General features: G+C 41.1%; 1 protein-coding gene across 2 annotated transcripts in view; it reads right to left on the bottom strand.

Annotated features, from left to right (window-relative positions):
- The window catches only part of LOC125714561 (uncharacterized), a 46,396-nt gene that overhangs the window by 13,936 nt on the left and 19,336 nt on the right, over nt 1–13,124 (bottom strand). The window contains exon 4 of one of the 2 annotated variants that reach the window (XR_007383774.1): nt 11,625–11,994. The exons of the other annotated variant lie outside the window; for it this stretch is intronic. The gene's annotated coding sequence lies outside the window, so the exon portion shown is untranslated. Of the gene's footprint in view, nt 1–11,624; nt 11,995–13,124 lie in introns of those variants that run through there. 2 annotated transcript variants of the gene reach the window in all.

The raw sequence follows: 13,124 nt of genomic DNA, 5'->3' as shown, positions 1-13,124 counted from the left end.
CTATTACATTCTGATTACCATATGCATTTCCCCCTCAGAGCAATTTACACAACTTAAACTATCACTCATTTGTACAGCTGAATGTTCCTGAGGAGATCAAGCTAATGACCTTCCTCAAGAGGACAATTGGCTCCCATTTTATCTTGCAGGTAGCTATTTGCTTTATGGAAACTCTTATTCTTGTGAAACAAGCGTATTTATGCACTAATTTGTTAAGAATTTGCATAGTTACACGCAAACATTTTTAATAGCTACATGTTCTTGAAAAGCAGAACAGCCTTAGAGAATGGAACCTACGACCTCGTGTCGATGAGGCCAGTCCCACCACCCCGGTGCAGGGGAAGCTATAACGCCTGCACAGAGCTGGCTGGGCCAGGGCGTCCTGGTGACCTTGTGTGGCAGGAGCAGCCATGACCGTCCCTACCTGGGGTTCAGTCACCTTTCTCATTCATTCTCTGTATTCTGAATAGACTCCTGCTCAAATATCTTAGGTTTTAAGCACTAAAATTCCTTACGTAGGTTCAGCTGAAGGTCTATCAGCCTTTATGAAGACCCCCAGTGTTCCCTTTTGGCTAAACGGCTCAAATATCCTTCTGAGTCATGTGTGCAGACACAAGAATAGTGTCAACGCCTCTGGTGATTCCTTAGAAGCTACTGGTTTCATGATGGCATCATATTGTAATGATCTGCTGGGATAATCCAACTAGCTGCCAATCAAACAGCTGGGTGGGCTGTCAGGGGCTGGCAATTTTGAACCGATGGATCAGAAAAATGGGATAAATCTGTTTTTTTTGTGTGTGTAATTGTTGTGTTTTTGTCAATTAGCCAAGCCTTGTTCCCAATAAATCTGCTGTTAATATCAAACCATGTTTTGTGCACAAGAAAGCTACCTTACTGTCATATGAGGCATTTAATCTTGCTATTTTTTGTTTCCTTGATTGTTTGTTGGGTCACTTGTCTGTTACTTACCGGACACCTTTACTTAAATATATTTATAACTTGTAAGGCACTTCAAGGAAATTCCACAAACAAGCTACTGGATTTATTAAGGTAAAGCTATTGGAGCTGTGGTTGCTGTGACATGGTCCCATGGGAGTTTTAGAAACACACGACCCCAGAAAAAACATACACAACAAATAAGAAGCATAAATAAAAAAAGGAAGGTTTACCAGACACCACAGAAACATAATATAACGAAAAAACTCTCCTTTAGCATCCAGTTGAATTCTCTTCTGTTTATCTATTGCGCAGCACAGAGCTGCCCAGATCACAGGAGGACACTGAAATTCCCTAGGAAATACCTGTGGTCCGTGGCTTAGTAGAAGGGACAGAGAGAAGAGGAAAGAAATTTGCTTTTAATCAACAAGATAATATGTGCCATACTCCACTCCCTCACCACTGACTTCATCTTTCCCACAGTAAAAACGGTCCTGATTCATCGCTGACCAAGTTAACAGCATGTCCACTCCAACTACCCCAACCCTCCAGACCCTACAGCCCTTTTAATAAATTCCTATCTCTGTTCATTTAGATGAAAAAAGGAGAAGATGATCTTTAAGCCACCCTACAATTATCTGGCGTCAGAATGCTTACACACACACACACTTTGTTTAAGCTTCCTCTTGCCGTTATTCAGACTTGACTAAGGAATGACAAAAACATTTTCCTTCTTTTCTTTTTATTGCCACCAGGGGTCCATGTGTTATAAGGTTAAATTTAGTCCTAAAAACCTCTTTAATAAACACGGTTCATTAAGTAATATTAGTGTAAGAACCTGTTCACAAATTAATTTAATTTCCCTACATTAGATGCATGTGTATAATTTTACTGCCCTTAATTTGCTGTTACATGTATAATTCTCCACAGCATAATTGTTTCATAAACAAATACTTTTGATTAACTCCATGTGACCTACATTTTACTGGTCAAAGATGAATTACTATTATTAGTTTACATATATAAATACTGTTTTTCTCATACATGCTCTTATGTCAATTTATAGAGGTAGTTTACTACAAAAGCTTAAATTCGCTGTTAAAGGCATCGCTCACAGGTTGGCCATTCATTCATCCACCTTCAAATAACTTCTCCTGTTCAGATTCACTGGAGGCTTGGAGCCTGTCCCAGGAAGCACAGAGCACAAGGCTGGGGAACACCCTGGGTGGGATGCCAGGGCATTGCAGGGCACAATCACACCATGAGCAATTTAAAAACAACAATTAGCCTAGTCAGGGTACTGGTGTAACACAGAGAGAGCATGCAAATGCGTCAAAGCCGCAAACCTTGCAGGTGTGAATCAAGAGTGAGGTTTGAGGCCCAGTGGGGTTCCATGCCACCCCATCTCCCAGAAAGGATCCCTGCAGACGTTTCATGGGGCATCCAGTGTCCCATTTCACAACACTGTACTTCATACGGGTACAATCTGGATGATCAGAACTGACACTGATTAATACCTGGTGTGACTCTGGGCCCCGTAATGGGGACATCAGTCCCTTCATGAATGCCCTCAGAGAAGATTTCAGCAACTTCGTGAGAAGTCTGGGTTCCACGTGAAGCAGCACCCTGCCGCACACAGAAATCCCTCCGCACCCAGTGTCGCGAATGCAACTCGCTCTCCGAAAGGTGGCGTCAGGCCACGCTTGACGCCACAACTGCAAGACGCCCTTGGCTGGAATAGGCCCAGGCTTGCTAAACGTCTCGCAGGCCAGCTGATCCACACAGATAGAGCGTTCTTTTCACACAGGGGTGCTGCTGGTGGTGGCAGGGTAAATGGGCGGGGGTGGGAAGGGGGGTTGTTTTCCTGAAAGGCTCCTGGGTTTCAATGAAGTGTAAATGGCAGTAATGGCCGGTCCTGTGGGTTTCGGGTCGGGCGGTTGCGTAATCGGTTTGGAGGCCCACACAGCCTCCTTCTTCAGAGGTTAACGGCCACCAAGATGCCAGGGTCCGATAAGGCCCAAGTGCGGGGGCAACAGACATGCCTGGCTTCCCCCCCTCCCCTGAGAACCAGGGCCGGATCCAGCCCCAGTGTCATAGCTGTTACATGGAGGTTGTGCAACGCGGTTTTGGGGGAAGAGGGTCTAGCTGCCTGGGCTTGATAAAGGGCTGTGAATGTCTCGTAAACAAAGTCCATGTCGCCCTGCCATTTGCGTGGCGCTAAAGGAACAGACGCCGGTAAACACAGGCAGCATGACTCAAAATACCGGTTATTTTTAAACATATTCCCCAGAAATGTCATTCATGTTAGAACTGACTCTCGGAAATATACTTTCAGTTTTACTGTTGTAATAGTAATAACATGAGTATCTTTTTTGGTGATGTCAGTTTAGCTGTTCCTATACACAATACAAAGTGTCTACAGCATAAAACTATGAGCAAATAATTAATTTGCAACTAACTGGCAGCTGTTTTTTTTTCCTTTATGTGTCACAGCCCAGAAACTGTTGCTGTGACTCACCTGTTACTCTCTGAGACTCATCCCACTGCCTCCTGGTTTCACACCTTTGATCATCTCTGTAACTTGGTAGGTAGTGTGACCAGAGGTCAGCAGTCATAATTAACAACCTGCCCACTGAACAGATTCCAGTTTGAATAGATAACGGAGGCTCCTCCGGCCGAAACAAACACATGACGGGTCTGGTGACCGCGCGCGTGTCTCATGGGGACTGCACCGGGTCTTTCCAACAGTCAGCAGCCTGAGCCAGGTCTGCAGAAATGCATTGTGAAATGACTTCATTTACGATAGGTGAATCCTTTAATTTTTGAAGAATAAGATCACAAAGATTGTGGGAAAAGGATAATTAAATTTAGTAGTACCTTTGGAATGAAGAGTGAGAAAGAAGTTGAACCACGTGGGTGTGCCTGTTGTGAAAAGTGAGCAAGTTAATTAAAAACAAAAATGTGATTGATTTATGTTCAATGATAACAAAGATATTTTTCCAACCAAGATACAAATGAAGTATTGGCCACTGAAGGAACTACAAATGGCATGTACTTGTAAATGTGCAAAATAGCCTCTTTTTTTTACACATATAGAGATATAGAAATAATTGTTTTAGGGCAGATTTGCTCTAAGAGCAATGAGGATTACATATGTTGTATGTATGTGGTTTTATTGGCTGCTTATACTCTATGTTGTTAATTATAATCTATGTTAGTATACAGTCTTTTGTTTACTATTTCCATATTTTAGGTATGATAAACTAAAATCAGAAATAGCTGAGAGTAATTTGAATGAGACCCATTGATATCATTTGGAAATGCACTTTTAATTAAGTCATTAATTGGTAACCATCTAATCCCTTCATCAGGGGCACTGAAGTTAAGTGTAAGTCACTATATTATCAAATCACTAAGCTGGCTGAGAAGAGGACAGGTTACATTATTAGGTACATAAGTACCACAGCAGCCCACCTTTGATGCACACAATAAGATTTACTTCAGTCAATTTAATAGTTTTCTAATCCTTTCAGGGATTTTTGCATATTTGCATTTCTTTTTATCTAGTCAGGAAACAAATACATGGTTCATGGAGGTCGCAATTAATGTTACTAAGCAATTTCTATTAAATGTAAGAAACATTTTATATTAAATATAAGAATGTGGGGCATGCATTAAAGTTTCCTGAATATGGCAACAACTGAGATATGATTTTAAAAGCATGTCTGAGGTAATTGAGACTTGCTAGCTAAAAATCTAGCCAGCATGCCCCTAGCTTGCTTATATCTTTAGAGGCTAAAGTCGATCTGATTTGTTACATTCACATTGTTTTTGGCACTGAAATCGGTAGGACCGGTGCTGCTTCGGATATTATTTAAGTTTGTTTCAAACCGGACAGCGGAATACCAGTATCCACACAATTACACAATATATGAAGATGTGACAAAATTATCTTTTTGCTTTTATTGTAAAATATAAAGAATAGCTAAACTTTTCATTTAGGGTTCCACTGGATCTGGTGCAAAAAAGAATCACAATCTATAGCTCACTGCAAGGATTTATTAGAACAGAAGCCTTAAAAATTGTTACGCATGCATGTTTGACCAGGGATGCCGCTTAAAATAGTTTTTAGCTATGCCTGCACTTACATGACAGATTTGCATTTACTGAGAATCTGTCCAAAGTGCCTGTAATCCCATTTTCCCTGCCATTCAGCCGTACAGATGGCTACATCCACTCTCACACTCTTCAGAATTTAACTAGCTTCTCAGTAATCCTCAGGCCTCCATTGGCCCCATAGTATAACACACAAAAAAGAGCATGCTCCATTTAATAACCTTTCCACAATGCATGACCTCATTAAATGAATACCATGGCAGGAACACTTTGGATCTGCAACAAACAGCTTTATTTTCTGAAACTGAAACGTACAATACTCTGCTCTGGGATTAAAATTAACAAGGGCATTTTCTGATTATCAAATTAATCTTTTTTGCTGTCTTATTTTTCCTATGTAATGTATTTATTTGTACATGACATTGGAGAGATAGTCATACCATTCACCCATTTGTCTTTCAACCATTTCCTATACCATGATTACAGAACTTTTTGAATAAACCTAAGTTAAAATTCTGCAGAAGCCCATTCTGGTACGTATGTAAGTATGTGTGTATGTTTTATGTAGCATACTATTCAATACATACTATTCAATGCTGAAGTGAAATTGCAACATGTCAGTTCATTCACAAGCTTTGCTCGATTAAAGATCACATTCTTCCTCTGACCATACCTCTTGTTTATAATGCTAATAAGTGACATTCCCTCAAACTGTCTAAGCCCATTATTATTTTTTGGTTGCTAGACTAACTTGTCAGGGTAAACCCATGTGGATAAACACAATGTTATACATTTTATAGGTGTGACCGCAATAATCTTTGGAAATAATGTCTGAAAAGACATAATGATAAACTAATAAACGCAGTGATGTGAAATATTTGTAAAAGCTTTTTTTTATTGTGGTTATTCAAAACTGCTGCTTCTGACCACAATTTTATGAAATATGATATCACTCCACTGGAATTAGCTAATTATAAAGTAGCGATTGTTCTTAAGCTAATAAAATTCGTCAGGAACTAATGCTGAGGATCCTCTATGTATTAGCCAACGAGACCAGTTGGCTTCAATTATATGGGCAGAACATGTGCCAGAGCGAACAAATTATGGGAGCGCTCCTTCTTATCTCGCCGTCTTTGTGGAAGTGCGCCGAGAAGACATTAGCAAATGGTGTGAAATTGATTTTGGATGTGACCTCAAAGAATGGACGCGCTTGTTCCCAGATTCAGGTTTCTGTCGTTTCAACTGAACGGTAGCAGGAGGCAATTTGTGGAGAAAAATTGTGGCATCCTGTAAGTATACAGGCAGTCCTTCATTTGGGTCATGTGGGTGTTGCGGGGAAGAGTGACTTAAACTGAATTGATCTCAAAAGGTATACTGTATAATTCAGCTACAAGGCAAAAGTATCTCCACGTGTTCTTCTTTCATAGTATTTTTCCATAGCACTTGTCACATTAACACCTTAATAAACTCATATTGCACATAATCAGAGCTAGATGAGGAAATGTCACCACATTGACAGCTTCACATGTAGAAAATTCAAATTAATGTAGCAAAAATGCATGTCTGGCTGAAACTATGTACTAATGAATTGTAACTCTCTCTTTTCGTTTCTGCTATCTGTTGGTGGATTAAAGCACATTCTACATAATACTACATTAACACGTTTATATATAGACTAGGCATACGATTTGTATAGATGGAATTAATAAATATCCTGAAACAGAACTAAGCTCAGAAACATGAAGCTTTTAATTTTATATCACTGTATCTTTATAGCAAGTATTTATTTATAAAAGTTTGATCAGAATCCCAGAAGATTCTCTTAAGATAATCAGTACACTGACTTTCTGCATCATGATCAGTGTTAGAGCTTGGTCTGCGCTCGGTGAAACTTGGCTCACGGCTTGGACAACTGCTAAAATCAGGAGGAGTTTTCGTTAAATGTCCAGTAATCACTTTCCCTTGCCTACAACACTTGGCCCCAAGCCCTATGTCACAGAAGGGTATTTCTCACAAGGCACTTCCATCCCATGATCTCATAACTCTAGTAAGATAAATGTCATCGTCTGGCTGACACTGGTGCCTGTTTATGGCAGGGTGACTTAGTGTAGCACTGTAGCCCCATACCGCCATTGTTTGGGATGCAAATCCTCTGCCACTGGCCATGTTCATTCTGTATATCTGTGTGTGGATTTGCAAAGAGAGTCCAAAACCATGCAGTGAGGCAAATCTGTGTATTTAAAATTACCGTCAGTTGTGTGCCCTGTGATGCACTGACATCAACCCAAAGGAACCACCTGGCACCTGCCCTGCACTTTATTGCATAGGCTGTAGGCTCCCATATCCCTGACCAGTATATGCAGTTGGATGGATGGATGGATGGATGGATGGATGGATGGATGGATGGATGGATGGATGGATGGATGGATGGATGGATGGATGGATGGATGGATTCCAATATTTCGCTGAACTGGCTCTGCACAGGGAGTATAATATACATGATGCTTTAGTCCAAAATACTTCATAACCATTTTCCTTGTCTATACCATTGGAAGAAGTACTGCAACTGGACTTCTGATCATAGATCCATATTGGTAACCTCTTATTGTTGTACTGCTATTTAAAGACACTACCTAAATGCTTCAATAAAACAGCAAACACATAATGAGACATTTTATATGCCTTAACTATTGTTAATTAATATGTATTATTATTATTTCATTTGTTGTTCTTGGTCTTCCAAGGAAAAAATACAACACAAAAATAGCCATGTACTTGGTGTACCATGGGTAGACAGTTGGCAAAACATAAATAAATATATAATTCTTCTTTACCATATGTGGTGCTGATAATAATAAATCAAACTGTAAGAATCTCGTTTTTGGCAGTCGCCACTTGACAAAGTCAGCATATTGTTGGATTTCTTTGTGTGCGCGCAACTAATTCAGGCTGTGTAATATTTCACGACTCCATCTTGTTTTGCTGTTATCAATCATACAGATTTATATAAAGCCTGTGTTTCTCAATCTTTAGTGTTGGGTTCTGGAAGGAAAATAGGTTTTTGACTGATTTATCATTTTATTTATACATTGATATTATCATTTATCGATCGTTGTGATTCTCACTGGCAGAATCTACGGTTAGATAGGTTTGTTTCATGGGATGCACATTCCTCGATATGCTGATCTCTAGGCCGTACTTTGGCTAGCACTGATTAGCTTGCATGGTGCCTTCCTCGCTACCTGTAAAAGGCAATCTGACAAGTGTCTGACAGGTCTGTAGGGCAAACTACAAGTGCATGACATGTCAGTAGGGGGCACTGCAGAGGCAAACTGTATGTGTCTGACAGGTCTGTAGGGGGCACCGCTGAGGCAAAGTGTAAGTGCCTGACAGGTCAGTAGGGGGCACCACTGAGACAAACTGTACATGCCTGACAGGTCAGTAGGGGGTGCCGCTGAGGTACCCTAGCCAACTTGGCCAACATGGCAGAACAATGATAATTACGTCCTGTAACTGATGAATTCCTCAAAGCTATATTCCAACAAAGATTTTCAGCATCTGAGGTGAACCAGATAGTTGGATGTGCTTGTTAGCTTGCGCCGCGTTCGTTTGGAACACTGAGCAAATAGATAGCCCTCGTCTAGCATCTCTTGGTGCATTTAACTCCTCCTGCCACCATTATAAATTCAAGGAATAAGAAAAAGATTTCGCTAGTTTTCATCTATCTTCGTGCACCACACACATCCGCTATGCTAAATGATAGCAAACTGGAGCGTGTCATTACGGTGTCCTGTCACCGGGAGACGCACTGAGCTCTATTTTAGGGAAGTGGATGACAATATGCATTTTGTGCTTGCTTTTCTGCCAGAAGCCCCTGCCTGGTTAACTAGAGCTGTCGATTCAAGAGCGAAGATCCGTCTTTTTGCCCGTAAGCAGGTCATTTGAATAATTGTGCCCCATCAGAAACGTTATCCTCAGGCGGGTCTGTGACCGTGGGAATCAAGCAAGGGCCTCGGATCAGAAGCAAAGGGCCGCGTAGGAGTGCAGCTCTCTTGGCAGAGAAGCTGTTTCTTGTTTCTTGGTCTTAAAAAATGAGGATTTTGGCGCTAACGAAGCGGAGGGTGTGAAGCGGGATGCGTGTCGTGGTTGAATACGGGGCTGACATTTTAAGTTATTGGTGACTGCTGCTCTAAGTTACAAAGTTCACCAGCTTTTTTTGTCTCATAGGCAAACTACTTAAAGCACAAGCAAATTTTTTATTTTTTTTTTTTGCATTAATTCCTATTTTTATTGTGGCCGTTGACACAGCTGAACTTCAGCATTTCTCGTTAATGCACTACTGTCACTTAGGTACATATCAGCTCTTTGTAGAACACAAGAATTGTTTGGGCTGATTTTACAAAATCAATATATGTATATAAATCCTGATCCTAATTAACAGCCCCTGAACCCACATAACTCGGACAATGTGCTTTCCATTTTAGCGCTACCTCCGAGATATTGGCGTCCATGCTGGGGACCTTAGGGATGCTGGCCGGGCTCTGGGACGAATCAGTTGCTCTTCCAGACATGGAAGATATTCTTTTAGCTTGTAACGACTCGAAAGAGTCCAGACTGTCATACAAGCCAAAGAAACAAGCTTTTAATGTTAGAGTGAGTGCTGTGGGAGATCTCTTCTCTGTTTCTCACAGATTGGGATAGATAGCCAGTGCCGTTCGGCTCCACTTCCCACAGGGTGATGTTATTCTCGGGTGTTTTCCATATGGTAGTCTATATACCACATATCTGTATTATTTCATCCATCCAACTTCTAACCACTTATCCTGGTCAGGGTCGCTGTGGCCCGGGAGCCTCCTCCAGGCAGCAGGGTGATAGAACACCGTGAGCAGCTTTCCAGTCCATCAAAGGGCACATGTGTATTATGTAATCTTAAAGTAACCCTCATTACAATAAAAGTTTGCGTGTTTAAGTTCTTATTATAATAACTAAAACGTTTATAAATGTGCAAACAAATGATGGTGCATTTACTAAATAGGCGTGTTAACTAATGTATTACGAATTTAATTTGTTATTTGCATTCTGATGAAATATATTCCCATTTTTACCTTATGATTAATTCATATCACATTCTTTATATCCTTGAAAACTGGGACTGGCCCTGTACCAAAACGATGCAGGAACTTCATGCTCATGCTTCAAAAGAAACCTTTTTGGTCACACGTCATTGCTATTAAATGTTCCTGTCTTTTAGATATACATACTGGGAAGAACATAACATAAAGAAGAATTATTATTTTGTAGCTGCTTTTATGCAATACAACCTGCAGTTTCACACTTTATCAATTTATACCATCAGTAATTTATTCCAGAGCTGCCAACTTCTGCTGACAGCTTCCCTTCAGCTTTATCTGCAGCTGGAGAACAGGCCAGTACTGCACACCTACGGTACCCATCAAAAGTTTGGACACACAAAGCCGCGCACAAAAGAGAGTGATAGTGTCGCATCTCATGACTTGGCCACCTGACCTAAACACGGTTGAAATGGATTTGGAGGAGTTTGACCAAAGAGTGAAGTACAAGTGGCCAATGAGTGTTCAGGATACTGTATATTTGGGGACCTCCTTCAGGACAGCGGGAAGAGCTTCCCAGGAGGCCACATGAAACTGGTGCAGAGGAGAAAGAAGGGTCAGTCAGTCTCTGGAGCTATAGGGGTTAAGGACATTGCTCAAGGGTCCAACGGTAACATCATTCTGTCGAACACAGGATGTGAACCAACAACCTTCTGAGTCCCAACCCACAGAGCTGTCCGCCCCCAACAAGTTTTTTTTTTTTTGTTTAATACTTTTCTGGTCAGAGCATAATCCCATATGTGTTATTTTATGTTTTATGCTGATAAGTATTCTAAAACATAGAGAACAGCACAAATCGACCTTTCCATGGATAGGTGTGTCCAAACCTTTTATTGGCAATGTTATGCCGCTTCACTCATGTCTAGGAGCTCCAACCCACAAGCCAGGCAGGCAAAGGGCTGTCTTTGACCCCAGTGCAGAGAAAGGGGCTGCTCACTGACTGAGCCGCGCTCTGCAAAGCGTTAGGGTCTTCAATGCCATTACAAAAAACGAACATCTAACTAACACAGCTGCCCATCTGGCCCGGGTGACGGAAAGCTGAATTCATGAACGGTGATGGCTTCTCATTGGCCCAGACACCAAAAAGATGGCATGCTGTGTCTGGAGACACCCTCCGGAACAGAGTCCCAGCACATCAGCAGCTCCAGCACCCAAGTGAAAGACAGAACACACAATACAGTCCTGGTAGGTTTGACATCATCATCAGAGACTGCAGATTACAGATTACCTGTTCTGTGATTTATTCATTAGAATTTTTCCCAGTGGTAAAAATGAAGAAAGTACATTAGCTTGAAAACATAATTCACATTGTTTTTTTTTTTTACTTTGTATTCTCAGAAGTATCAAAAAACAAACTGAGCTCTAGTCTGTCATGCAGGTATCATGAAATTAGTTTAGCAGCATTTGACAGTGTGCTAATGTCATACTTAACAGAAACATAGTACTGCATTTCTTTAAATCTCTCTTATACAACCATCATAGCATTGCAAAAATAAACAAATTTCAAAATGCCCAATTAAATGCTAAATTAAAGATATTTATTTTATTCAGCTGTGTAAAATGTCATTTAAAGAATGCTTTTTCATAATTAATCAATAATTGTTTTACAGTAAATTTTAGCAAGTTGTAACCAAATATTAATTAGGCTTTCCTCCTATGCTGCTTTGGACAAAAGCTACGGCTGAATAAGTAAATGTAAATGTAAAACCAGGTAGTGGACAGCCCCAACACATTTACATCAGTATTTCAGTCATGCCCTCCCACACTCACCTGGTTAAATCGAGCTCCTCTGACTTCCATACCAGACTTGTATCTTTAAAAAGGAAAAAAAATTCACACACACTGGAAAGGTTTTGAGGTCGCATATTTGTCTTGGGTATGGAGAGGGGTTTCTGTTGTTTATGGAGTCAGGCCTCACCCCACCCCATGCGAAGCAAACAGATCCTTATTACAAGCTGGTATCGACTAGACCATGTAGATTAACTCAGACAGCATAATTAGACGGGGAAGAAGGGGAGGTAAGCGCAGTGAGCTGTCGTGTCATCTACTCATTTGTAAACACAGCTTATCAGGACGCTGAAATGCAAGCATACCTCCAAATGCCTCCTTCTGCTATATCGTATTTTTGTTCCTTATAAGACTGCTGTTCAATAACCACAGGTGTCATAACAGTTTAAAGGTCTTGTGAGCCGAAGTCTGTAAATTCTGCTTGCAGGAGACTCTGACGTGAATCCCTCCAGACCATTGATTAGTCGTTATCCCCATGTCACATGGGAACAACCACGGCCCTTGTCTGAAAAATGATATCACTCATTCAAAAAAAAATACAAAGACAGGAAGGCAATCAAACAAATACACAGGTCATTACAGTAGCATCCACACCTCAAGATGCGGGGAGGGTCTTCATTAACTAGGCATATTTTGGTGGAATAGCGAAACTGAGTGATACCGCTCACCGTCCCAAAATGTACTGCATATATATATAATATTTTTGGTATATTACATATTGTACCATTTATTTATTTTCCGGAGCATTCAGGGAACGGAGGCTCTTTAACCAGAATGACGGATGACTGCCTCTTTAAGATAAACTGCCGCCGCTCTCCTCACTAAAGACCACATCATCCATCAATAACGTGGTCAGAGGAGACTGTGCGAAGCAGGTAATACCATCCCAAGCCCTCCTTGTAGCTCTCCCTCTCCCTCGGGGCATGCCGTTGTTGATATTGTACGTGCAAAATACTATTTCTGGCATGTTGAGCCCTCCCCCACCCCCCAAAAAGGCAGAACGATCATAGGAGAGGATTAATTAGAGATTGTCCCAGTGGCAGCTTTAGGAAATTCAGCCTTAGTCAAAGGGAAGGCATTACGAGCCATACAGCCAGCCACTGGGAATAGTGTACATCCCAGGTAATTAATAGGCTTGGGGGTGTGAGCTGGGAA

This window comes from Brienomyrus brachyistius, chromosome 19 (assembly GCF_023856365.1).
Source record: "Brienomyrus brachyistius isolate T26 chromosome 19, BBRACH_0.4, whole genome shotgun sequence".
Lineage (NCBI taxonomy): Eukaryota > Metazoa > Chordata > Actinopteri > Osteoglossiformes > Mormyridae > Brienomyrus > Brienomyrus brachyistius.
The sequence above is the reverse complement of the archived record's forward strand: the minus strand, read 5'-3'. Positions and strand labels throughout refer to the sequence as shown.